This window comes from Anomaloglossus baeobatrachus, chromosome 6, assembly GCF_048569485.1.
Source record: "Anomaloglossus baeobatrachus isolate aAnoBae1 chromosome 6, aAnoBae1.hap1, whole genome shotgun sequence".
NCBI lineage: Eukaryota > Metazoa > Chordata > Amphibia > Anura > Aromobatidae > Anomaloglossus > Anomaloglossus baeobatrachus.
In genome coordinates, this window is record NC_134358.1 from 461079587 (window position 1) to 461106805 (window position 27219).

Consider the following 27219-nt stretch of genomic DNA (forward strand, 5'->3'; position numbering starts at 1 on the left):
CACACTCGAAACACGTAGACTGAATGTTTACTCCACTTGTAGTATGGTTTTTTAAATATTTTTTCTACTATTTTAATCATGGAATAAAATTGAAGGTTTATCATATTTTTTTTGCAAAAGCTAGACTATTTTATGCTTAATTTTTCATGAAAATTGCATACTTGCGGTCATGAGACCACCCACTTTAGCCAGCAATCCTGATGTGCATGCTGTAAGAATCCAAAAGTCTGCAGTCACATTGAATGACTGCAGAATTAAAAGAAGATTGGACAACTCTATTACTTTTAAGAAATTTTGATGTTATAGCTTATTTGTAATGTTATGTATAAAAATTAAACTATAAAACAAAATAAGTATAGTAGCTACAATAAAAGAACAACATCTATAGTATCACTGGAATGGCAGATTTTTAGATCCACAATTGTTTTCATCTTCAAATAGGCAGTATAGTACTAGTAATTCAATGCAAAAAATATTTCCTCTTCTGTGCTGTATAATTAGAAACATGGATTCTAATAAAAATATATTTTGAGCACTTTGCTTTTGCTCCATGCAAATAGAAATGAGTGGGCCTACAGAAATTTAAATTTGGCAAATCACTTAAACTTTTCATGCAAATTTGATTCACAACAAAGTTCTTTTATGGGTTTTAAATGCTGTGTAGTTGTGTATTATGCAAATAGAACATAATAAATGCAGTATAGTAAAAAAAAATACACCACCTTACTGCTGTCTCAACCACCATCTATTTCTCTTTAACCCTTATTTTCATCTTCCCCATCTTCCTTGAACTTACTTCAATTGTAGCTAAAGGTTGCAGCCTATCATGCTGTAGTGACACGTTATGCTGTCATGACGTAACAATGTGCATCACTCAAAGCATAACTCAAAGCCTAGTCAGCCCTACAATGACATATGTTATGAAATTACGAAGTGTGCAGTGATGGCATGTCATGCAGGGACATCATAACTTCAGTTAACTGAAATCAATGGCCCAGATTGAAGAAGTCCGAAGAAAATGTATGCGGCTAGGGAATGTGAAAAGGAGAGGATCAGAAGACCAGATAGCAGGTCTGAAGTAACAGTAAAACATGGGAGCAGTGAGGTGAGTATTATTCTTTTAACTTTTGCGGGCCCTCTGCATTCAAAATACCAGTCAAATTTGCAATGAACATGATGCAAAAAATCCATATTTTTGAGATTTCACATTTTGGCGATGGAGAATTCAATTTCACTTGAATAAATTTGCATATCTCCACTCAGTACTTTTGAAAACTGACTTCTCCCCCTTGTCAATATCAATACAATAACAGCTAATACAAATATAACATAAAGGCAACTAAACTATTCAAAAAAGTAAAAAAAAACAGTGCTACTATTTCAATTCAAACAAATTTTCACCCCCAAAATTGTTGGTATTTTATATTTTTTTAAGTATTTGCAAGCCAGGTGGTGGGTGTGGTTGTGACACAATCAAATACAGTCAAAGCAATAGAACTCTATGCAGCTGAATTTTTTAAAAACATACTTTAACAGTACATTTTTCAACTTTGTGTTGTTTAGCAGGGTCCTTATTAACAGTTGTGTTCCATGTTGACTATTATGGCCTATTAAACTTGGGCAATGCAGTACAAAAATGCACAAACCACATGTGGTTTTTGACAATGTCATAGCTACTTTGTCTGACTTTACCCTGAGTGTTTGATATTTATCCAGAGGTCATCCACCTAAACAGATTATTCTAGCTATTTCTTTTGCATATTATGATAAAGTTTATAAGTTATATTTAAACTGAGATGAATCAATACATTTTTTTAATATTTAAGACAGTATAGGCGTATAGGCATGGTTTCCATTTAACCCAAACAAATCATTTTCTTTATGCATATTACATTGAAAATCACATAGAGATACATTATTTGCCATTTTGCGTTTTTCAATGTTAACAAATTTGAAATTCTATATTTTTTTGAACTTGGTGTTAATAAAGAAATCAATTTATAATATGTCTTTAACTTTACATTTCTTTGAATGCATTAATTTCTGAAACATATTTTGTAATGTTATGCAACTAAGAAACATTAATTTTATGAGTTAATTTTAGTACATTCTTTATAAGGATTGGTTAATAAATATATATTTAAAAAAATGCATGAACCCTATGATAATGAACCTGATATTTTTGTTTTTTAACCTTATTTGAAATTATTGAAAAATAAATTATGAGGACTAGTATAAAGATTAAAGTAAATTTAAATTAAATATGTCATCTAATTTTAAATATCTATTAAATAATTTAATGTTTATTGTTAATTTTAAAAGTATGTGATATTTTAAATGTTAAATGAAAACTTTTAAACTTTAATTAAATTAGGAAAAGTTATCTTTAAGAAATATAAAGAATAATACAAATTTGTAATAGATAATATGGAAAGCTTTACTTTCTAAGCATTTTTTATCAACAGAAATATATATTTTGGAGGAATTTTCAATTTTTATCAAAATATATCAATTGGCCAAATTTATTAACGTTATATGAAAAAAATCAGGATAAAATAAGGCACTTACTTTTAGGGCGGATTTTTAGAGCCTTAGATTCAATGGTGTTTGACACAGTTACAATCCACTTCCCGGACTTATTTGTTTCTTCATTGTGAATACACCCAGAGAAACAGGAAGGGAAAAAAGATGACAGTAGTGTAATAAGGATCTAATCGATTTGGTTCTGACATTTAATGGTTGCTATTCTAATTAGCTACACATCTAGTCTTATTATTTGACAGGGATCAATATATATATTTCATATAAATTAAGGAACGTGTAATTTGATATTTTTAAATATACAATATTAATTAACATTAGTAAAAAAATGTAGGGTGATATGAAATATAAGAATCACAGATAGGACTACATATAGAGAATGAAAAAGATGGGGAAAGGGAAACTGATTTGTATAATTTGATTTGAACAATTCTGATATTGCAGACAGACTACAATCACAAACTTGTTAATACTTAGTTACACAGGTCAATGCTCTAGCTATGATGAAAGTGGTTTAAGTGACAAGGATATCTAGATATGAATAATCTGAATCAGTGCTACCTAAAATTGGTTCACATATTACCATAATATCCTAGTTAGCTTGTTGTTAGAAGAGTTAGTTTATTTGACCATTTGACATATAGGGATAACCTTCAATTTTTTGCTGATTTTTGCTAAATGTCACATTTTGGAGCACTTTAATGTCAAATTTGATTACCAAAATTGTAAAGCACATTTCAGAGCAAGTTGCTAGGTATGATAGAATTGATCCAAAGCCAAAGATATACTACATAACCAATTAAGGATCCAATGGAGAATTCAATAGATATGACATCTTGGACAATATTGATTAGCAGAGTTTTGACCAGATTTTCCTAACTTTTTATTTATTATCAGACATTGTAGCTCCATAGTGAAGGATTACATTTTCCAGTTACTTAATGAGTCGACTTACGTTGTCTGAAGCCAAAAATTTGAGCAGCAGGAAGAGGGTCTGAGAGAATGACAATATTTGGCAGGAATTACTAACTTGTTTCATCATTCTTACACTATATATATATTTGGTATTGTTGGTTTTATTTGCTTTTTATCTACATTACGATATACTAATCTTCTGTACATTGACAGATTAAATTCATATAGCCGGACTAAGGAATAAAATAATGTGTTGCAATGTATCATGTACACAAGCCCTCCAAATTATTGAAAATAATACATTCTTTAAAGGGATTCATGTTTGGTACTAAAGTTTGCAGTTACTCTATGTGACTGCAGACTTGTGAATCCTCTTAGTATACACATCCCGGCCACATTCCAAAAAGATGTGTGCAACCTCACTCAATGCATAATTGCAGTCACATTAATGCCAGCTGTTTGTGGCAAGACCATGGGAATTTGATTAAGATTATCTCTTAATGACTGCAATACGCCTTTTAATAGCAGTCGTTCAGGGTACTTATTCCTCATTGTTGAATTTTAATGGCGCAGAGGAATAAGTGAATAACTTCCGACTGGTGTCAGCTGTACATGAACTGATCAGGGCTGATTAATCCCCTAAATATCACTGGCAATTACAATAGCAGTATCTAAGATGTTTAAAAGGGGTTAAAAGACAAAGACACAATTGCCATGGTACCCTGGGGTCATCTGATGACCCCTTGCATAGGATGACCTGTACGATCCTAATGACAGGTCTCATGTGTTTCTGTACAGTGCGTAAGACCAGTGAGCAAACTGAAAATATACATATACCACAGTGGGACTAAGACACAAATAAGCTGGGTAAAAAGGTAAAAACGACACAAAAGTGCACACAAACCACAAAAACCCGTTTCACTACTAAAAACACAGCTTTTCTGCTAAAGCAAAAATAAACAAAGAAACGTACACATAATTGATTTTGCCACATCCAAACGACCTGATCTATAAAACTGTGACATAACCTATTACGTATGGCAAATACCGTAAAAAAAAAACCCTCCAAAAAAGGCCTTTCTTCATAATACTGACCTACTGTACATCAAGTGAAAAAGCCCTATGTAAAAAAAAAAGCGAAAGTGAAAGTATCAAATCATTCCACAAAAAACAAGCCCTTCCTAATATGTGTCATTTGGAAAAAATAGTTACAGCTCTAGGGATATGGCAATTGAATAACAAATTATTTTTGCAAAATATTGTTTTTAGCGTGTAAAAGTTGCAAGGCATAAAAAAGCGATATAACTCTGGTATTGCTGTAACCATACTGACCTGAAGAATAAATCGGTCTTATCACTTTCACCACTCAGTCAACTGCGCACACAAATTATTTAAAAAAATAAGTGAATTGCTGTTTTTGGTTCACTTTTCATCTGAAAAATCTGAATAAAAAGCCATCAAATAATGTTATGTCCTCTAAAATGGTAAAAATAAAAACTGGTGGTCCCAATAAAGCTGACATTGGGACCACTCACTATAATGAGGCAGATGGAGACACTTTGGACTCCGCCTGGACTTTGTTCTATCACGGCAAAGTTCCCATCATTTTAGTCATCTTTTTAGCACACAAATGAGGAATGACCACACCTCTGTGCATTCCTATAAAGATAGACACCAGAGAAACACATGCCAAACGGAGTCTAACGTGTATCCATCTATCTCATTATAGTGAGTGGTTCTGTCGGGACTTTTGTCTGAATCACATTTTTGAGGGATTTACATGGAAATCCCGACGTAAATGCTCAGCACAGAACACAAGAATGTGATCCCAGCCTTTTACTGAACGTGATCCCAAAATGTTTTGTACCCCAAAATGTTAGCAATTAAACCCCTAGCTTACCTCCACAAACCCAGCCCTCACTCAGGTCCATCTGTCACTGGAAATATAGGGGATCCCACGTTACTGGCAGAACAAAGATTTTGGAAAAGCCATATGCCTTCCACCCCTCAAAATAAAATCCATTTATGTCTGAGCTCCCAAATTTAAATCCCCCTCCTTCTGAACCCTCTGTGCCTAAATCGCAGTAAGCAGCCAACTCTGTGGCATTATTGTAAGAGAGAGAGCACAACAATTTACAGGGTGCGTGTCTCTAGAAATACAAGCTGGACACAATGTATGGGTGTGCTACAACATACGGGGGCACAATGTATGGGCACCTAACTGGCATATTTGTAATTCTCTGGAAAAAGCTTAGTGTGTCTGATACAAAATAATCAGTGCAGCCATAGACAAATTAATTGAGACTTGAAATTTCTTCATTCTGGTTACTTTTGTTGTTTTTCTGCTGTTCTGGCACCTTAGGGCTCTGCAAATGTCACCCGCAAACTATTCAACCAAAATCTGTGCTACAAAAGCCAAATAGCGTTACTTCCTGCACAGCCCTGCCATGTGTCCAAACAGTAGTTTCTGATGACATATAGGCCATCACTGTGTTTGGGAGAAATTGCAAAATCAATTGTGATGTCCATTTAAACCTTTTAACCCTTGTGTAACTGACAAATTTGCAGCTAATAAAAAAAATTACATTTTTGCTACTAAAATGTAATATTTCCACGTTCCAAGCTTATAAAATGATGCAAAGCACCTGTGCGTTCAAAATACTCACTACACCCCTAAATGAATTCCTTACACAGTGACATTGCAAATATGGGGTCACTTGTAGGATTTCTGCTGATCTAATACCTCTGTGGCTTAAGTAATTGAAGCCACTATCTATAATGGAATCTGTGTTCTAAATACCAAGCCTTACCTCTTCCCATCTTATCCATGCCATGTAGTCAAATAGGTACACATAACAAATTGTTCTGTCCATTTTTTCCTGTTACCCTTTGTGTGAATTAAACTTTTGAGGCTAAAGTAAAATTTTAGCTGAAAAGCCCTACATTTGTCATTGTCATGACCCCAATTTAATAAAATTCTGTGTAGTTTGTGGATTAAAAATAGTCAGTTAGTCACCACACCAATATTTACATTTTTTATAGGGTTTAGTTTGCTAAATGGTGTCACAAGGGGTCTTTTATGCATCTCAGGGGCATTTCAAATGCAACATGTCCAACTCCAAATATGCATTTGAAAAATCAAATAACGTTCCACCATGTAAGGGTATCTTTTTACAATTCATGAAATAATATGGTCAATTAATATGTCATCGCAGATAAGATCATTTATTCGATCACATGTAACTTGTGTATATGTTTCAGTTATAGTTAATGATTGATTAAGCCTTCTTCTCCCTTACCCTCTACTCTAATTTTTCCTTCCTCCATTCCCTGTTTCCCAAATTAATTTACACGTCTTTCAGCAGTCCAACCTTCCCTACATCATTCCCATCCTTATCTTATACCTAACCCTTAATAGAAGATTTATGATATACAAGTATTTTGTTATCTACGTTGTATTCAATCATATTCAACTATTAAATAGTATCAAATTCCTCTTCCCCTTTTCCCTTTCTTAATTATTGAAAATAAAAATATTTTGAAACATACAGTTTGAACCATGTATGGGGTATCACTGTGCACTGTGGGTATGTCTATGTTCCCAATCACACTATTTCTCATCCCAACATTTGATAGGTTCTATACAGTAATTGTTTTTTTTTTTGCATTTTCTAATAACCTATTGGTATATTGCACGTATAATGACTGACGTACATATTTTTACAATAACTTCTGATACCTTGCCCATTGGGTCTGCATTTCACTCTGAACATTTCCTAATTTTATAAATTTTATATATTTGTTCCTCATAACTATTATCAATAAAGGATTTTTACATCTTTATCAATTATTGTTTCATAGGGAGCCTATTATTTCAGATTCGGTTCTTTTAAAGTATGATTTGTATAAGTCTTATGAAATATAGCATTTTAGAGACTTCTGAGGACTATGATGATTTACCTCAGTTATCCTAACACTGGGTATATACTGTAGAAAATGGATGTTCTTTCTATCACTAGTAAATGAGGATTAGTCCGGATGATTCATCTGCTGATTGACGTCAGGACATCTCATTCAGGAACTGATACAGCTGTTCCTGAAACCCTGCATTAATTAGAGGAGGAGGGGGTTTGGGAGGCAGCTTAGAATCCTACTATTCTTAATCCTTATTTTAAACTATGCAGGATAGGCATTTAGATATCAAAGAAGCCATTCATTTCTCATAAATTGTAAGCTTTCAAGCAGGGCCTTCACTCTTCTTGTAATTGTTGAATTACGCGTTACTCTGTAATGCCAGCTATGGTCTGCACATGTACACTATGAATTATAAAGTGCTATGGAATATGTTGGCGCTATGAATAATGATTATTATTATTTTATTTATTAATTTGTTTACCAAATTGGGGTTTGACTAATGCTATGACAATCTTTGGTCAATTAAGTCAAACATCCTAATTAGTGATGAAATAGCGTGCTTGGCATTGCTTGCTACTCGATCGAGCACTAGGGTGCTCAAGACGCTTGATACTTGATAGAGCACCTTGTGGGTATTTGACATGCCTTAAGGTCCAGTCACACTAAGCAACTTACCAGCGATCCCAACAACGATAGGGATCGCTGGTAAGTTGCTAGGAGGTTGCTGGTGAGCTGTCACACTGCGACGCTCCAGCGATCCCACCAGCAACCTGACCTGGCAGGGATCGCTGGAGCGTGGCTACACGAGTTGCTGGTGAGCTCACCAGCAACCAGTGACCAGCCCCCAGTCTCCTAGTTACAGCACACATCAGGTTAATTAACCCGATGTGTGCTGCAGCTAAATGTGCACAGAGCAGGGAGCAGCGCACACTGAGCGCTGGCTCCTTGCTCTCCTAGTTACAGCACACATCGGGTTAATTGCCTGATGTGTGCTGCAGCTAAATGTGCACAGAGCAGGGAGCAGCGCACACTGAGCGCTGTCTCCCTGCTCTCTTAGCTACAGCACACATCGGGTTAATTAACCCGATGTGTGCTGCAGCTATCTGTGCACAGAGCAGGAGCCGGCAGCACAGGCAGTGAGAGCGGAGGAGGCTGGTATCAAAGGTAAATATCGGGTAACCAAGGACAGGGCTTCTTGGTTACCCGATGTTTACATTAGTTACCAGCCTCAGCAGAAGCTGGCTCCCTGCTCACTGCACATTAGTTGTTGCTGTCTCGCTGTCACACACAGCGATCTGTGCTTCACAGCGGGACAGCAACAACTAAAAAATGGCCCAGGACATTCAGCAACAACCAACGACCTCACAGCAGGGGCCAGGTTGTTGCTGGATGTCACACACAGCAACATCGCTAGCAACGTCACAAAAGTTGTTCGTTACCAGCGATGTTGCTAGCGATGTTGCTTAGTGTGACGGGGCCTTTACTCCCCACCTGGAGAAAGAGAGACCTCCTGTGGAGTTTCCTAAATAAAATGCTCGAGTTTCCCATTGCAATCCTTTGTGCTTGGTATTAGAGTCAAGCTCATCCGAGAGTCCAAGCTGCTCGATTCGAGTACCGAGCACTCGAGCATTTTAGTGCTCGCTCATCACTTGATATTATGAATTAAAATAATTGTATGATGAAGGAAAAATTTAAAAGGGTATATATTTTATGTCTGAACTAAAAGAAAACAACAAAAAAAACATCATATAAAGAAACAAAAAGCCCAAAACAGATTATATCCAGATTATTAAAGAGTGAAAAATAATTATCGAACAAAGTCAAACCTGAATGCAGTTCTACTCATTGTAACATTTAAGGTAAAGACTAAATTTTATAAAGCCACAAGCAATGGCAACCTGTATAAATCATATACATTATGGAGTAACAAAAAAGAGATTTAGAACCTCCTAACAATTAGAGGGGTAGATTGTCACGGGGGTGTATGGATGAAACAGAGGCTCCTAGGCTGACCCTAAGGGGTACTTTGCACACTATGACATCCGAAGACGATGCTTGCGATGCCGAGCATGATAGTCCCCGCCCCCATCACAGCAGCGATATCTTGTGATAGCTGCCGTAGCGAACAATATCGCTACGGCAGCTTCACATGGACTACACCTGCCCTGCGACGTCGCTCTGGCCGGCGACCCGCCTCCTTCCTAAGGGGGCGGGTCGTGCAGCATCACAGCGACCTCACACGGCAGGCGGCCAATAGAAGCGGAGGGGCGGAGATGAGCGGGACGTAAACATCTCACCCACCTCTGTCCCTCCGCATAGCCGGCGTGAGCCGCGGTGACGCAGGTAAGCTAATGTTCCTCGCTCCTGCGGCTTCTCACACAGCGATGTGTGCTGGCGCAGGAACGAGGAACAACATCGTACCGTCGCTGCAGCGAAATTATGAAAATGTCGGACACTACACCGATGATACGATTACGACGCTTTTGCCCTCGTTAATCGTATAAAAAAGTATTTACACACTACGATATCGACAGCGACGCTGGATGTGCATCACTTTCGATTTGACCCCACTGATATCGCAGCTGCGATGTCGTAGTGTGCAAAGTACCCCTAAGACTGGGTCCTCTGTGCTGTCCCTTATCTTGAAAGTAGACTTGATGGTAGCCAGGTTCAAGCCTCCAACATAGCCCTGTCTCCTGTCCAAGCCCTGATACTACTTTACTCCACTCAGGGAATGGGCCAGAAACCCAGTAATCAAAACCCCACAAATAATCACAGACAACGGTAAACAAAAACTCATGCACACTGCACTCAAACACAAAGGTGGGACAATATGTGAAGTGGGGAGTAGCACAAAAGGGGTAGGAAATAAATACACAACTGTAGTACTCACACACCACGCTGAACTGCAACTTCCAAATCACCACACGACTGGATAACCACAGGAACCAAGAAGTAGAAAGCTATATCCAGCAGTCAGCCCCAGTATCCAGAAGCTTATAAGGGTGAGGACAGCTGCTGGTAATCAGCAGCCTCGGCTCCCAGCAGATGATCACATGAAAGCAGGAATTACCTCCTGCTGTACTGGAGAACAGTGAAACCAAAACCAGCAAACGCCCAATAAATGCTGTGCAACTAAGTGATCCCAGGCTTGTGTCACACTCTGCAATGTAAACAGAGTCCGATGCTGCCATCACACCCAACGAGTGCAACGGTGAACACCACACGACATGGAGAGGGAGGTTCACAGAGATGACTGTGTGGCATCCCTCTTTTCTTTGTCATTGAAACTACATGAAAACAACCACATATAGGTAATCATTTCTGTGGCTAGATATTTTGAGGCAGCACAGAGTGGCTTAGCATGCCACATGTGGACCCTGGGCTGAAGGTTGTACATTCCTGCATTAAGCTATACAAGAATCTTATTGGTAGAATAATGAACGTTGTTTTATAAAAGCAACTTTTTTCAACTTATTACATTTACAAAATATTTTTTTTTGCCATTTTTCAAATTCATAGAGATGTAAAAAAAAAAAAGAAATCACCACACATAGAATATGCTGGCTTTAAAAAAAAGTTAAAAAAAATACAAAACACTGTTCCATTACATGCACCGACATTTCAGAAAAACCACCACAACCACACATTTGCAGTTTGCAGTGTATTTTATCTTTCATTATAGACTTTCATTAAACATCTAGCTACAGCATTTTTTTCTGCATGTTCTGTGTATGGTATATGGTAAGATGTATGCTGAAAATCTCACCCAATGTATACTGCATATTGATGTGCTTATAAACTTTAATCCTTGAAAATATTGCAAAAAAGGATATCCTTTAGGCATACATTTGGCTAGTATTTGATATTTGTACATTCTGCAGCCCCATCCGTGTTGAAAAGCAAATTTAACCATATTTTAACTACAACTGTAAACAAATAAAAATATACCACCTGCATTTGCTTCAATTACTTATTAATTGTCTCCAGTTTCTGCAACGGTAAATGTGTTTAGCTACCTATGTCATGGTGTACCGTATTTTTCAGATTATAAGACACACTTTTCCTCCCAAAAATTTGGGAAGAAAATGAGAGATGCATCTTAAAATCCGAATGTAGCTTACCGGGGGGTGGTGAAGAGGGGTCAAAGACGGCAGGGACAATACTATGGGTGTGCTACTGGCGCTGCTCTGTGCGTCAGGCGGCGTGGCTCTGCTCAGTGCAGCTCGCTATGCATTGTGCGGTGCGACGGGGCTTAGCTCTGTATTGTGTGGTGCTGCGGGGCTCGGTTCTGTGTGGCTCGCTCTGCATTGTGCGATGGGGCTCTGCTCGGTGTGGGGCTATTCTGCTTGGCGTGGGGCTGCTCTGCTCACCGCAGCTCTGCTTGGCATGGCTCTGCTCTGTTCAGGGTTACTCTCCTCGCTGGGGCACTTGTTTGTGCAGGGCTGCTTTGTGCAGTAGGCGGTAAGCCACCGGCCATTCTGAAGATGTCGGCGGTGAGGGCTTCCTCAAATAATGGCACCTAGAGTTGGCACATGTGCAGATGGAGCTCAAGCTATAATATGTGCACGCGCAGACTCCGTCCCCCTTTATTTGAAGCCCTCACTGCATCTTCAGAATGGCTGGTGCTTTACCGCCCGCTGCGGCAAGCAGAGCCATGGCGAGCAGACCCGCAGTGGGCAGAATAGTCCTGCACAGAGCAGAGCAGCCCCGCACAGAGCAGAGCTGTGCCGAGAAGAGCAGCCCTGCACAGAGCAGAGCTGATCAAAGCAGTCCCGCACAAAGCAGAGCTGCCCCACAGTGAGTATCTGGACCCCTCTCTGTACCACACGCAGCATTGCCGTACTCTAATACTGCCGCTGCCTTCTGTGACCCCCCACTCTGCTGCTACCCCCCTCCCTGGTAAGACATCTCTGGATTATAATATAGACCCCATGTTTGGGTTTTTTTTTTACCTTTTTTTCTCCAAATTTGGGGTGCGTCTTATAAATTGGTGCATCTTCCGAAAAATATGGTACATTGGTTGGGATCGTTTCAAATGGTCCCACTGAATTGTTTTACCCACAAAATATAGTTTAAAAATAAAGAAGTCTGTCTAAACCATTTCCCACAGCACAGTGATCAAAATGATTAAAGGCCCGTGCCCACCATCAGTGTTAGCAGCGTTTTGGATGCAGCGTGTTTTATCTGGTTTTAAAATGCTGCATTGCACAGTTCAAGCATAGTGGATGGGATTTATAGTAATTTGATAACCACTGTGCTTTTTAAATAAAAACTCCATAAACTGTCCTGAGGTGTGGTTTCCTATCCTCAACATGTCAATTTATTCTTGCAGAGAGTATAGTGTTCTGAAATAGAGAACAGAGCAAAATACGCTCTGGCAGTAATCCTGGTCATGGGCATGTACAGCATGTTCTACCGTTCAAGACACTAGCATCTTCAAAAGAGAAATTACCCTGCCGCCATAATGCAAGGAAGCATGATTGTTGGCACATACCCTAAATTTAAGAATGACTGAAAGAATGAATGAATGAATGAATGAATTCTAGTCTAGTTGAGTGAGTCTTTTGAAATTCAATGAATGAGTGAAAGGGAATCCATCATCATATTTTTGCACCTAATCTAAGCGCTGCATAGTGTACATAGAAAGCTATCAATCAGTAGTGTAGGTGGGGTTATACAATGTTCAGCATTCACAGAACTGGTGGATATGCGGCATATAAAACAGTGATTTTATCAAGACAACAGCATGCAGCTAAGAAAGCAATAAATTGCTGAACTCCTTGCATCCAAATCATCCTGCTCTTAGATGTGGTAGTAAAAACCAGGTAACATATTCCATTTAATGAAGGATAATTGATTTAAATTGAATGAATTTGATGTGATTTGAAGTGCCTGGGAATAAGTTAAAAATAATCTTATACTCAAATGTCCTCAAACCTTCCTGTGGCTGTTCCACCATTACTACTGTAATGGACACGACTGTCTTCTGTCTTACATTTCATCTTCTGTCTGAGTCAATTTTCACTATACCACACGTCATTACATAGGGAACCATGTACGACATTGACATGTATCTAACTCCGTATGACTAAATGAGGCCTAGTGAACAGAAGACTATGCCTGAAAGAAGATAAAAGTGCTGAAGTAGAAACTGGCAGTGGTGAGACAGGTATGGTAAGGCTCGTGGAGAAGAGAGCTTAAGATTTCTTATAAACCCTTCTCCTCCCCCTTCCTAGTAGATGTGAAGTCAGCAGCTCAAAAGAAGTGGTTACAGAAATTGAGTGATGAAATAAATGTATTCAAAACTGATTATATTCTATTTATATGAAGTGATAGCTCATTCTTTAAATGATCAATGCTATTTGAACAAACATTGCATAAATCTAAAGTATATGTAAATATAAGAAAACTGTAATATGTACTCAGCAAAATATGCTGCTTCTCCTCTCATGAGCCACTTTTTTCCCTCTCCTGTACCTCCCGAATTCCCAATCCATCTTTGTCAAAGCAAAATGGAGTGCAAGCACAGTGAGAAATCTACTTACACCTCCGAATATTCTATAAGGCCTCTTTCACACCTCAGTGATTCTGGTAAATTTGTGCTAGTTTTTATACGTTTTTATACGTACCAGAATCACTGACATACACAGACCCATTAAAATCAATGGGTCTGTGCATACATCAGTGATTTTTCACTGGCTGTGTCTCTGTGCAGTATGTCTGTGTGCTCCAAACGGAGACATGTCCATTTTTTTCTGGCATTACTGATGTCCTACGGACCACACTATGATGTGATCCATGAAACACGTACCAGACAAACACGTACATTGAAAATAAAAGGATTTTTATACTCACCTTCTCCAGCGACGCTCTCTCCAGCCTCTGCTGGCTGCTGCTTTCTGTCTTGCTAATTACTGTCATCCATTTGCATTTATGCACAGCACAGCTGACCCTGAAGTAGCTGCAGAGTTGACAAAGTGGCGGCTGGAGGCAGCATCCGGTAGACTTCAGCACCACGGACAGGAGGAGCGGGAACAGGTGAGTTTATCTCCACGTGCAATCATGGATCACAGAGCACGGACCACAGACTACCCATGGACAACCCATCATGGCACATGGAGGGACATAGGCGTTTTTTACACGTCAGTGAAAAATGTCTGTGTTTTTCAATGAAGTGTGAAACAGGCCTAAAAGGTTGCCAGAAATTGGACGATGGAGCTGTAGCTTAAACAAGTATGTATTTCGCCTTACTCCAAAGTTGGATTCACAACTTTCTGCTGCTTCTCTCTGTGAGCTACAGAGAGATGCAAGCAGTGATCTATATTTCTATGTGTGCTATGCTTGTAAGATTTCATATCAGCTAGTATCCACTAGCCAACTCTGAGGTGAATAAAAATTAGAGATAGAGTTGACAGACTTGAAAAGTAGAGAAAAATGTACTGTAGCATAGAAGTCAAATTATGACTAGAGATAGAGTTATTCTTTTAATCCACGCACATGACAACTTATCCTGAAAACTTAGTACACTTTAATTAGTCAATCTGGTACCAGAGGTATGACATGGTGGAATGGAATATGACATCTAAAGGTAAACCATTATTACAGGCAAGTCCATAACCTCTGTTTAAATAGATATTCTCATTTCTTTTTTTTTGCCATGCCAAAAGAGGATCTGTTTTTTGTGCCATGCAATCTATCAGACATTAATGGCATATCTCATATATTATCTCTTTAAGTGGAACTTAGTGAATAGAAAACAAAGAGAAAAACCTTAATTGCATAACAATAGCAGTGCCTGAAAAATTAAAAATCAAAAACCACTTGATAACCTTTTAGACCGAGATCTGACAGTTGCTTGTCTAAAGGCGGTGTTACACGCTATGATTTATCTGACAATATGTCGGTGGGGTCACGGTTTCCGTAACGCTCATCCGGTATCGTTAGCGACATCATTGCATGTGACACGAACGTGCGACTCCGAACGATCGCAAAAAGGGTGTAAATCTTTGATTGTTGACACATCGTTCATTTTCAAAATATTGTTCGTCGTTTGGATCGCAGCTGACATATTGGTACGCTTGACACCCTGCAAACGACGAACAACATCCACACGACCGCCTTGGTCAAACAATATATCGCTGAACGATTTGGCATCTCTTGTGAGATCGTTATGTGTGACCGCTAATAAATGACCTATGTGCGATCTCGGCAAATCGTAACTACGATCTGGGTGTGTCACATCGCTACTGAGATCGTCAGATAAATTGTAGCGTGTAAAGTGGCCTTTACGTCCGTCAGCTAGTTTGTTGCTGTAAATTATTAATAATATAAATAAATAAATAACTGTTAAATTATTATTAATAGTTATTTATTTATTTATCAGTTAGTTTGTTAGATGAGTTTAGTGTTCAATACTTGAAATGTATGCTGATCAAGGGTAGTACAGAGTTATCTGTGCTATAAATGGAGATCTTGGTTGCCTTCACTTTGGATCAGTTTTCCATACCTATGGTCTTTTTGGAGAATCTAGAATTCTCCTAAATGCATATTATTTGCAAATCTTGAAGCATCAGCATATGTCCCATCCAGTGATAGTGCTTTTCTCTTATCTATTGACCATGTAGTAATACATATTAAATAACAATACATAAACAACTGAACAAAACTCAAAGGGCAGCAGAGTTGGACACTACAGGTATTTAGAAATGTTCACAATATTTAAAATTTTAAAAGCATGTAAAATAAATTGAAATTCCATGCATGAGGCATGAAGCTATTGCCAGACTCCAGTTTCATCTCTTGGCTTCTTCTGAGACCAGCTTCTTTCAGCCTGGCCTGGAAGAAGCCAATGTGAGAAAATCAGTGTCAGCAATAGCTGGAGTTGTAACAGGGAGTGAAAATAGTTTTTATGCTTTAAAAATATTGCATTTTGCAAGTACATTTGGAATTTTGTGAGTATAATTAAGTTCCTGTTTGAAATGCCTTATTTGGCTGTTCTGCCTTTACTTGTTTCTTTAAGGTGATTTGTTACTTGCAGTGCCAATGGCCATAGCAAAATATGATGACAGAACTATTACAGAACAAATAGAAAGCAAAGGAGGAGACTTTGGAAGGATTTTAGAGCTGCATATAAGATCATAGATGCACAAAGAACATCCCAGACTTAGTCAAGTACTCTAGGCTAGAACTTCTGGCTGCAACTATTCCATTAACAACCTTGTATGTGGTCTAGCAGGACGTGCAAGTTACAAAGAAAAAAAATTCATTCTGGAGAATAGGAATTTTTGTAAAAATCAAGTGGAATTCAATTATACTCAAATAAATGTGTCAATCTCATATCGAAAACTATCCATTAAGTCTCTTATATACAGTCTACCTACAAATGCTACTTCTCGTGACTGACACTCAGTAGCAAGTGTATAATTTGAGGACAGAAGATTGTATACAATAAACCTGGGTTCATTGTCTATGTTCAGCCAAACAAGCTCACTTTACACTTGGACCACTCTCATAAAATGAAGTTGTTTGTTGTCAAAAATAATATTTTACTTTACACTGATTTAAAAAATGAGGCCCAATTTTTTCAACATACTGTGTTTATTTTCTATGAACCTATGTGGTTTATCATCTTTGGATTTTGCCATTTCCAGGACGCCACATGACAGCACGGTAGGAGTTGCTCCTTTGACCTTTACAGGGACAGGAAAACGCAAGAGGTTAAAAGCCCCTCCCCATCCCCCTTTCCTCAGTGTTTTTCCTGTCCCTGTACAGGACGGACGCAAGTCTTACCGTCGGAGGTACGGGGTCCAGGCGGATCGGGGGGGCTTGCTCTCTCCTTCCTGCCGGTCAAGCAGCCCCTGGCCGACACTTCTGTTGCAGAGGTCCCTCAGCCGGCCGGTGGAGCGAAATCTCCCGGCAACGAGCCGATTCCCTCAGGTGAGGGCTCTCGGCAGCCCGCTGTTTGCTGCCAGCCATGGGGCACTTCCGGGTCTGCGCAGGCCTTGCGTTCCAGCGTGGCACGCACGCGGACGCATGCGCAGTGCAGTGTTCACCGCAGTTCCGGGTTCGGAACGTGGCGGTGGCCTGGGAGGCAGCAGGTGACCAGGACGGAGCACTGAAGGCGGGTATGGACCCTGACGTCGCATGACCAGGTAATAAAACCGGGGGACCGGGGCACAGCTCAGTAGTCACTGTATTTTCACTTGTCATGGAGGAGGATGATCGGTCAGATGCTGGAGCACCTACAGAGTCCCAGGGTCATGTGAGTGCAGGTGTACCTGGGTTCGGACCAGGGTTAATAAGGGTGGTCACTGATGCAGTCTCCCCCTTCCTTTTAGGATTCTTCCACGCGCACCAGCACTATTCCTAGGAAAGCCCAGAGGAAAGCTGTCAGGGCTAAAAAGTGTGCAGTCTGCCATTCACAGCTGTCAGAGTCTTGTACGAAACAGTTATGTGATCCTTGTATAGCAGAATTGGTCTCAGCTGAGCAAAATTCCCTGCTGACGGACATGAGAGCGATGATACGAGAGGAAGTACAGTCGGTCATTGCTAGTACATCATCCCACCAGGAATGTCGAGTCCCGTCTCAAAAAAGACACCGACAAGACATAGAAATCTCTTCAGAAGAAGGAGAGATTTCTTATGACTCTGATTCTCAGTTAGAAGAAGAGACAGCAGGTCCGGCACCGGAGGAAGGCCGTAAATATCTCTTTTCATCCTGTGATACTGATGAACTGCTCCGAGCTGTCAGAAAGACAATGATGGTGGAGGAGCAGGAGAAACCGAGGTCTGTCCAGGATGAAATGTTTGGTGGACTCAGGACTCAACGCCATCGAGTATTCCCTGTCAATTCTCATGTCAGAGCAATGATAATGGAGGAATGGCAGGAGTCTGAGAAAAAATTAGTAATTCCCAGGGAATTTAGGGCTCGCCTCCCATTTGAGCCGGATGATATTAAGGACTGGGAAGATGTACCTAAAATTGATGTCCCGGTGGCTAAGGTAGCTAGAAAGACTGCTATCCCATTTGAGGACTCATCCGGGTTGAAAGACCCAATGGACAGAAAGGCAGACGGCCTTCTAAAAAAGGCATGGGAAGCCGCAGCCAGCACTATCAAAACTAACATTGCAGCTACGTCTGTGGCCCGGTCCATGTCTAGGTGGTTAGATGACCTAGAATCCCTGGTTGCGGATAGAGCTCCCAGGGAGACTATTCAGGAGTCTATGTCCCTCTTGAAACTCGCCACAGGCTTTATGGCAGATGCTTCAGCGGAAACAATTAGATTTTCTGCTAGAAATGAGGCATTAACGAATTCTGCCCGCAGGGCCATATGGTTAAAAACATGGTCAGGGGATTGTGCCTCTAAAAACAAATTGTGTGCTATCCCTTTTTCAGGTGTGAGAGTTTTTGGTCCCGCTCTTGACGAGATCCTGGAAAAAGCATCTGATAAGAAAGGGGGTTTCCCCGAGGAAAGGTCTCGTCGGGGTCCTCCTACCCGTCGGTTTCGTCCCTTTAGAAATCCCGACTACAAAAGTAGGGGTAAAACGGGTAGATGGAGTTATCTTAAAGGAGGTAAAGAGAGGAATACCTCTTTTGACATTAGAAAGAACCAAAATCGGTCCTGACGCCAGGGTGGGCGGACGTCTGGTGGAGTTTCAAGAGGCATGGGCTCGTATCACACACAACCCTTGGGTTCTACAAGTAGTATCAGAAGGTCTCATGATAGAATTCTCTCGGGTGCCCCCCGACAGATTTCTTCTCACTCAATTTCGCTCCCCAGACTCGTCCTACCAGCTCTGGTCCGAGGTCCAAAATCTGTTGAGTACCCGAGCAATACGCCCGGTTCCTCGTCGGGAACGCTTCAGGGGCCACTACTCCAGTCTCTTTACCGTACTAAAACCGTCGGGAGATGTGCGCACGATTATCAATCTCAAGCCCCTGAACCGGTTTGTTCGCTACAAAAAATTCCGTATGGAATCCATCAGATCGGCTATTCCACTCATCGGTCAGCATTCGGTTATGGCCACGATAGATCTATCCAGCGCGTATTATCACATAGCTATACACCCCACCAGTCAAAAATTCCTGAGATTTGCTTTGGAAAAACAGGGCGTAATCTATCACTACCAGTTCCGGTGTCTTCCCTTTGGCCTGTCATCCGCTCCCCGGACCTTCACAAAAATTATGGCAGAGGTAGTGGCCCACCTCAGAACGCTGGGGGTTATCATCGTTCCATACCTAGACGATCTCCTTCTCATTGCAGCCAACGCAAGAGAATTGTCCCACCGGGTGGAGCTCGCTCTATTCCACCTACAGAGTCTGGGGTGGATGGTGAACATTCACAAATCAAATTTACTGGCAGAAACCAGAAAAATTTTCCTAGGCATACTTCTGGACTCGGACGCAAGAATGTCATTCTTACCGGCCTTGAAGATAAAATCACTTCAAAGCAGGATACGAGCCTTCCTAAGCCAAAAGACATGCACTGTCCGGGAAGCTATGAGAGTGCTGGGTCTGATGACGTCCTGTATCCCATGTGTCCGGTGGAGTCAGTTCCATTCAAGACCGCTACAGCAGCTGATTCTGTCCAACCCAGTGGGTCGCCACTGCTCGCTGACCAGCCGAACCACATTGAACCGCAAGATTGTTCTTCCAGTACGGCTCCGCCACATTCTGCGATGGTGGACAAACGAAGAGCATTTATCAGTGGGGGTTCATTGGGACTACTCGCCATCAGTTACGCTCATTACCTACGCCAGCCAGACGGGCTGGGGGGCACACGTGGACCAGGTGGCTTTCCAGGGGACATGGCCACACCAGTTGATGACCTGCTCTTCCAACTACAGGGAGTTGAACGCAGTCTGGCAGGCCCTCAGCAGCAAACAGCACTTGTTCCTTCATCGACATGTTCGTGTCCTCTCGGACAATGTGACAACAGTCGCGTTCCTCAGACACCAGGGCGGCCCGAGACACTACAAGTTACAAGCATTGGCGCACCTGATTTTCCGCTGGGCCGAAACGTCTGTTCTGTCCATTTCGGCTGTACACCTGAAGGGATCAGACAATTGTCTGGCGGATTATCTCAGCAGACACCGGATCGACCCCGCAGGTTGGTGTCTCAACAACGAAGTGTTCCAGTCGCTGATTGCCCGGTGGGGGACTCCTCATTGGGATCTGTTCGCGTCCAGGGCCAACTCGAAGTGCAGGAACTTCTTCTCTCTCAATCCCAACGACCGACCTGCAGCAGTGGACGCGCTGTCTCAAACTTGGATCATGGACCTGGCATATGCCTTTCCCCCTCTTCCATTGATTTCCAGAGTCCTTCAGAAGATACGGCAGGACAAGGCCACAGTCATCCTCATTGTTCCATTTTGGCCAAGACGGAGCTGGTTCTCGCTCCTGAACTACATGGCGGTGGACGAGCCCGTTCTCCTTCCCCTGAGGGAGGATCTACTCAGCCAGGGTCCGGTCTTCCACGAGAATCTTCGCAACCTTCATCTGTCGGCTTGGATCCTGAAGGGCGATTCTTGAGGAATAAGGGCTTATCCGCAGCAGTTATTACTACCCTGCAGGCCAGTAGGAAGTCAGTTACCCAGACGATTTATCGGCGGATCTGGGCTCGGTTTTGTACCTTCCTTGGTGAGGAACCAAGGGACAGTGCACGTCCAGACATTCCTCGGATCCTTGATTTTCTTCAAGAAGGTTTCCACCAGGGCCTGAAACCCAGTACAATTAAAGTCCAGATCTCGGCGCTCAGTGTATTCTTCGATACTTCCCTCGCTTCTCATCCTTGGATTGTCCGTTTTGTCAAAGGCCTTCAGAGATTGCGGCCTACTGTTCGGTCCACAGTTCCTCCTTGGGATCTGGGTCTGGTTCTTAAGGGACTATGCGAAGGGCCATTTGAACCTCTGGATGATATCTCCATTCAGCACTTATCCTTTAAAACGGCTTTTTTGGTGGCCATTACCACCGCAAAGAGGATTGGCGAACTGCAAGCTTTGTCCATTCGTCCTCCATATCTCCAGGTCCTGCCTGACAGAATTATTTTGAAGCTTGATCCAAGATTCCGACCGAAGGTGGTGTCTGTGTCTAATCTTGAGCAGGAAGTGGTCTTACCGGCGGTATATTCCGGCTCTTCCGGCCGCACAGATGAAGATCTTCGCTTTCTGGATGTCAGAAGAGCGGTGCTGGCTTATTTGGAAGCTACCCGGAGCTGGCGGATAGATTCAACCCTTTTTGTGCAATTTGCAGGAAAAAACCGAGGGAAGACGGTGTCTAAGACAACTCTGTCTCGGTGGGTTAGGTCTACTATTTCTGCTGCTTACCAGTCCGCAGGTCGCGAACCCCCCACTCACATTAGGGCTCACTCCACCAGAGCTCTGTCTACTGCATGGGCAGAAAGGGCGGGGGTTTCCCTAGACCAAATTTGCCGTGCGGCGACGTGGTCTAGTCCCCACACGTTTTGTAAGCACTATCAACTAGATCTTCTCACTGATCACCAAACATTGTTCGGTAGGAAGGTTCTACAGGCTGTGGTCCCACCCGACTAGGGATTACTTTGGCATTCTCCTACCGTGCTGTCATGTGGCGTCCTGGAAAATAGGAATTACTACTTACCGGTAATGATGTTTCCAGGAGCCAATATGACAGCACTCTTATTTCCCTCCCGTTGTTTATGTATCGTGTTGTTGTATGTTCTGCATTAATAAAATGGTGTTATCTCCCATCCTGGTGTGGTACTTAAAAAATCACTGAGGAAAGGGGGATGGGGAGGGGCTTTTAACCTCTTGCGTTTTCCTGTCCCTGTAAAGGTCAAAGGAGCAACTCCTACCGTGCTGTCATGTTGGCTCCTGGAAACATCATTACCGGTAAGTAGTAATTCCTATTTTTTCTATCACAGATAGAAGGAGAAAAAAGTGCTGATTTGATGCAAGGGTAAGACCCTTATCAGTTTTATAAAATATTTTAAAATAATTTTAGGTGGCTTGTAGAGATGAGCAGATTGACCTGCAGAGGATAGAGTTCATTTCAATTTCGTAATTCCATGCAGGTTCAAACACTCGAGATTCGATTGTCAAAAAAAAATTAACCACCACTATTTTCCATACTGGAAAACATCATCAAGCAAACTAGTGTTCTGCATGGCTGATAGGACTTCCCCACAATGTCCAGAAGCTAAGACATAAGATAGTCTTTTTCAAGTGGATTAACCTGCCTTTTACAGTGGGGTGGTTAGTACTGGGTCATTGGAGATCAGTGGTACCCAGTGGAGTACAGTTTGGCATAGGATTTTGTGATATATATGAAAGAGGAGGATTCCATTTCCAGATTTATCAGGTAGAACAAATCACATTGAAGTGATATGTATTATTTTTGTGTATTCTCTCTCACTGCCGTTTTCTTTTTTCTTTCCTTTTCGGTATTGCGATCTGAACAAATTCATCTGCACAAAGCATTTTTAGGAAAATTTGATAAAGTTGGTAAAATTGAATTTCAAATTATCAGCTCATGTGTAGTGTATTTGCATGCACTATTAATGTGTGCACATTGACTTAAAGTGATCTCATGCTTACAATTAGAGAGGAGCAAAAACTTTGAGAGGCATTAAATTCCACTCCAATTTTACAAAAATCACTATTAACCACAATGCAGATGTTTTGTGATTTGCTTTCACACAAATTCCTCAAAATGGTGGCTATCCAATGTTTTGCTGAACCATAAAAGGCCATCAAAAAGTTAAAAATAAAAAAACTTATACTCACTTTACTGCTCACCGCTCGAGCGCCTAAGTTCCTCACTGTCCCTCGTTGCATCTTCTAACTGTAGCCACAAGCGCTGAAATCCAAGGCCTCTTCACGCTAGGTTGGGACATCTTGTTCTGATATGGCCTGAGATGCACCATGCTAGGTCTCATCAAAAGGTGGTGTCACACAAAGCGACGGCGACAACGACGTCGCTGCCAAGTCACCATTTTCTGTGACGTAGCTGCGACGTCCCGTCGCTGTCGCTGTGTGTGACATCCAGCAACGACCTGGCCCCTGCTGTGAGGTCGTCGGTCATTGCTGAATGTCCTGCTTCATTTTTTGGACATTGCTCTCCCGCTGTGAAGCACACATCGCTGTGTGTGACAGCGAGAGAGCGAACAAACTGAAGGGAGCAGGGAGCAGGGAGACGGCTTCTGGCAGCCTGTGGTAAGCTGTAACCAAGGTAAACATCGGGTAACCAAGCGAAGTGCTTTGTTTGGTTACCCGATATTTACCTTAGTTATTAGCGTCCGCCGCTCTCAGGCTGCCAGTGCTGGCTCCCTGCACGCATAGCCAGAGTACACATCGGGTAAATAAGCAAAGGTTTGCTTATTAACCCGATGTGTACTCTGGCTAGGAGTGCAGGGAGCCAGCGCTAAGCAGTGTGCGTTTGTAACCAAGGTAAATATCGGGTAACCAGCAAAGCACTTCGCTTGGTTACCCGATGTTTACCTTAGTTACGAAGCGCAGCATCGCTTCCACGCGTCGCTGCTGGCTGGGGGCTGGTCACTGGTCGCTGGTGAGATCTGCCTGTTTAACAGATCACCAGAGACCATGTAACGACGCATCAGCGATCCTGATAAGGTCAGGTCGCCAGTCATGATCGTCGCTGTGTCGCTACGTGTGACCCTAGCTAAAGCCTTGAGTCCTAATCTAATAACAAGAGGCAAGGGATTTCATCTCTTGTGGCAGTGAAGGAAAGTGCAACAGGTAGAAGGAGCATAAGTGTTGTCTAGGTGTACGGTAAGGTGAGTATAAGAATTTAGTTTAATTGTTTTACATGTTACAAGTATTATATGCTAAAGTCTGGAAAGATTTCAGAGCACATTATTGGACTTAATTTGCCAAGGATAACCTTGCTGCAAATCGAATTTCCAAGCAATCTGTCAAATTTCTATTTACAATCATCATTGTATTTTCATATCTATTTACAATCATCAAAATCCCCCGAGGAGGCCAAAATTATGAATATTGAGCTATGCTAAGCATTTTAATCACAACATTCTGTGTGTAAACATAGTCTCTCAATGGCACAATAACTAAATCATTCACCTATACTGATGAACTCTTTCTGTGCCATGTGCCTATGATTGTAATTTCATTTCGATATCCAAAAGCAATAAACTATAAGATATTTGCATAATAGAATTGTGTAAAACAATGCCTATCTTACAATCTCGTTTGGCTGTGTGATTGATTTAACAATGGATGCAGTAAAATATATATATATATATATATATATATATATATATATATATATATATAGAGAGAGAGAGAGAGAGAGAGAGAGAGAGAGAGAGAGAGAGAGAGAGAGAGATTTTCTTTATTTTCATGACTCTGAAAAGTGTAGATTCACATTGAAGGCATCAAAACTATGCATTAACACATGTGGAATGAAATATTTAACAAAAAAGTGTGAAACAACTGAAAATATGTCTTATATTCTAGGTTCTTCAAAGTAGCCACCTTTTGCTTTGATTACTGCTTTGCACACTCTTGGCATTCTCTTCATGAGCTTCAAGAGGTAGTCACCAGAAATGGTCTTCCAACAGTCTTGAAGGAGTTCCCAGAGATGCTTAGCACTTGTTGGCCCTTTTGCCTTCACCCTGCGGTCCAGCTCACCCCAAACCATCTCGATTGGGTTCAGGTCTGGTGACTGTGGAGGTCAGGTCATCTGGCGTAGCCCCATCACTCCCCTTTTTAGTCAAATAGCCCTTACACAGCCTGGAGGTGTGTTTGGGGTCATTGTCCTGTTGAAAAATAAATGATCGTCCAAGTAAACGCAAACCGGATGGAATAGCATGCCACTGCAAGATGCTGTGGTAGCCATGCTGGTTCAGTATGCCTTCAATTTTGCATAAATTCCCAACAGTGTCACCAGCAAAGCACCCCCACACCATCACACCTCCTCCTCCATGCTTCACGGTGGGAACCAGGCATGTTGAGTCCATTCGTTCACCTTTTCTGCGTCGCACAAAGACACGGTGGTTGGATCCAAAGATATCAAATTTGGACTCATGAGACCAAACCACAGATTTCCACTGGTCTAATGTCCATTCCTTGTGTTCTTTAGCCCAAACAAGTCTCTTCTGCTTGTTGCCTGTCCTTAGCAGTGGCTTCCTAGCAGCTATTTTACTATGAAGGCCTGCTGCACAAAGTCTCCTCTTAACAGTTGTTCTAGAGATGTGTCTGCTGCTAGAACTCTGTGTGGCATTGACCTGGTCTCTAATCTGAGCTGCTGTTAACCTGCAATTTTTGAGACTGGTGACTCGGATAAACTTATCCTCTGCAGCAGAGGTGACATTTGTTCTTCCTTTCCTGGGGTGGTCCTCATGTGAGCCAGTTTCTTTGTATCATTTGATGGTTTTTGCCACTGCACTTGGGGACACTTTCAAAGTTTTCTCAATTTTTTTGACTGACTGACCTTCATTTCTTAAAGTAATGATGGCCAGTCATTTTTCTTTACTTAGCTGATTTTTTCTTCCCATAATACAAATTCTAACAGTTTATTCAGTAGGACTATCAGCTGTGTATCCACCAGACTTCTGCACAACACAACTGATGGTCCCAACCCCATTTAAAAGGCATAAAATCCCACTTATTAAACCTGACAGGGCACACCTGTGAAGTGAAAACCATTTCCGGTGACTACCTCTTGAAGCTCATCAATAGAATGCCAAGAGTGTGCAAAGCAGTAATCAAAGCAAAAGGTGGCTACTTTGGAGAACCTAGAAAATAAGACATATTTTCAGTTGTTTCACAATTTTTGTTAAGTATTTCATTCCACATGTGTTAATTCATTATTTTGATGTGAATCTACAAATTTCAAAGTCACTAAAATAAATAAAACTCTTTGAATGAGAAGGTGTGTCCAAACTTTTGGTCAGTACTGTGTGCATATATATATATATATATATATATATATATATATATATATATATATATATATATATATTTGAAATAAAGGTTGTAGACCAGCTCACCTGTCAGAGCTCAAGCCCCGGCGTCCTTGTTCTCCTTATTGCACGGACCTGAAGTGGGAGACTTCGAAGATATGTAGAACAAGATGAAAAAGGATCCAGCAAGGCAGAATGACACCAAGGGCAACAAAAGTTTTTTTTTTTTTGTCTGACTTTATTATCTAAGAATAAAAAATTCCAGAGCTCTTCACAAGTTGTTAAGTGCAAGGTATATGCAGTATGGACTTTTGTCTTGGGACCGTGAAGAAGGCGGCTGCGTCCGCCGAGATGCGTAGTCCATACTGCATATACCTTGCACTTAACAACTTGTCAAGAGCTCTGGAATTTTTTATTCTTAGATAATAAAGTCAGAGAAAAAAAACAAAACAACTTTTGTTGCCCTTGGAGTCATTCTGCCTTGCTGGATCCTTTTTCATCTTGTGCTACATATATATATATATATATATATATATATATATATATATAAATGTATATTTATATATATAGATAAAGAGAGAGAGAGAGTTTTTTTGCTTGTCATAGAGTTATTATTGCCTTTGTGAGCTTGGATTCTTTATGAACATCATTATGATTGTGGCATATGCAATCATTAAGTTCCAATGATAGTGCTAATTTACAATAATTCCACCCAAGCAATATGATGATTAAAAAGTTCCTGGGGGTAGTCATTATACTGTAGATATATATTCAAGGCAAGAAACAGTAAGCTTAGGAGTGGTCAATATATTCCAACATTTCCTTGCCTTGAAGGAAACAGTTCATCACACTCGTAATCCGGAAGGGACATACGTAATGCTTGTGGCATAGCCAAGCAAAGATCATTTTCCTCCAGAAGTAAAGCA

The 27219-nt window shown here is 41.1% G+C and overlaps 1 protein-coding gene across 1 annotated transcript in view; it reads right to left on the minus strand.

Moving 5' to 3' along the window:
• The window catches only part of KCNH8 (potassium voltage-gated channel subfamily H member 8), a 718195-nt gene that overhangs the window by 220970 nt on the left and 470006 nt on the right, over positions 1–27219 (minus strand). The gene's annotated exons all lie outside the window — the stretch shown is intronic.